Source organism: Pinus tabuliformis, chromosome 2_1 (genome assembly GCF_031772625.1).
Source record: "Pinus tabuliformis cultivar Carrire ecotype Pingquan chromosome 2_1, CPIR1, whole genome shotgun sequence".
Lineage (NCBI taxonomy): Eukaryota > Viridiplantae > Streptophyta > Pinopsida > Pinales > Pinaceae > Pinus > Pinus tabuliformis.
The window spans coordinates 147396327-147398165 of record NC_142299.1 but is presented as its reverse complement, the minus strand read 5'-3'; positions in this window follow the sequence as shown (position 1 = coordinate 147398165).

Here is a 1839-nt window from a genome sequence, read left to right as displayed (position 1 = left end):
GTAGCAGATCTTGATCCTGACACCAATTTTCTTGATCTGACTTGAAGCAACATGATTGAGGTAGGCATTCCCATTTCTAAAGACTACCTCATGCCCTTTTTCTTCAATCCTTATTTTTTCCATCAAGTCATGTTTTCTGCCATCATTCTCTCCAACCCCTCCAAGCTCAATTCAAACTTGAGTGAACTTTGTTAGGTATTGGACCACATATTCATTCTTTTGCATCTTGATATTTCAAAGCTTTTCTTTGAGGGACAATTTTTTATGGTCACTGCTATTTTCAAATAGCTCATTCAGTGTCTTCCACATTGCGAAGGGTGTTTATTTTCCATGGTGATTCGAGACCACATGGTCTCTCACTCCCTCCAAGATTATTCTCCTCGCCTTGGCTACATCTTTATTCCATTGGGCTATGTTCTGGGCATCAATTGATCCTAGTTTTAGAATGTATGTCTTGAGATATTCCAACAAGCAATTTTCATCAAGCACTAACTCCATGTGATCTTTCCAGGAAAAGAAATTTGAGCTGCCTTCCAAGGCATACTCTAATCTCAGTGCATTGAAGGCCATTCTCCTTAATCTGAAGAAAAAATGCTACACTGAAGCTGGAAATTCAAACTTAATGAGGAAAAAACCCGAAATTCTTGTTCTAATGTGAATCCATCTCTAATACCATGAATAAATTTGACAGAAATTGCAACTGCTCAAGAAATTAACATTAAAAACAAGAGACACAATTCCACTCTACTAATCTACAAAATGGAAATCATAATTTAGAACAACATGCATAAACATGCAATAAGAAAAACCACAAATACATAGTGATTTCTATGGGAACCCAACTGGGAAAAACCCCTCAAGCTTGTTTGCATTAAGCAGATGAGTAGAGAACCTATTACAATTGCTAGCTCAAATTCTGAGCTCAATCTGCAAGATAATAATTGTTCTCTCTCTATTGACTGAAGACCTCTAGCCAACACTTAACCAATTTATGCCTCCATCAACCTCATATTTCCTTGTGCGTTTCCTGAGGAGATTAGCCCCTATTATTTAGGAATTTCCTCCAAAGTTATTGCACAATTCCCAAGCATTGAACATTCCCTCAACAACTCAATTGAGCACTTAAAAATATTGATCGAGAACTTTACGTAAAATTTGAAACAACTCAATTAAGGGTTTAACAAACCCTCAATCGGGGTTGTGATAAGGTTAAAGAAAATATCTTGATCGAGCCCTTATTTTCACTAGCAGTGAAGAGCTAGGTTGAGTTATAGCTAGATCAAGTTGTAGCTAGATTGAGATTTTTTAATCAATAACCCCCACCAATAACCAAATATTAATTGATAATTTAACAATATAAAAGAGATCAATCAATCCTATAGCTCGATTGAGCCATTTTTTTTATAATTTTAATAATTTAAAAGAGCTCTATTAAGCAATATTTAAGCCCTCAAATAGCTCGATCAATGGCTAAAATATTGCTCGATTGAGAGCTTTAAAAATTCTCGATTGGGCTTCTTTTCTTTGAATTACACCTCGTGTGCTTTCCAAAATGTGTAAACCACCTTCGTGGGTTCACCCAACATAGTGAAGTACAAACTCTATAAATAAATAAAATAGTGAAGATACTACAACATATTGCAAAGAAGTTCAAACTAAATGGAATGATGGTAGCTTATCTTTGAATATAGATGCATTGGCTATGCTTATTTGTCATACATCCCATTATAAGAAGTAAAAATACCTCTTGACATAAAATCTAAAAACATAATAGGAAAAAAAATTATGATCCAAAACCCTAACCTTTCGAGATGATTTGATACAATGAATATGATCCTT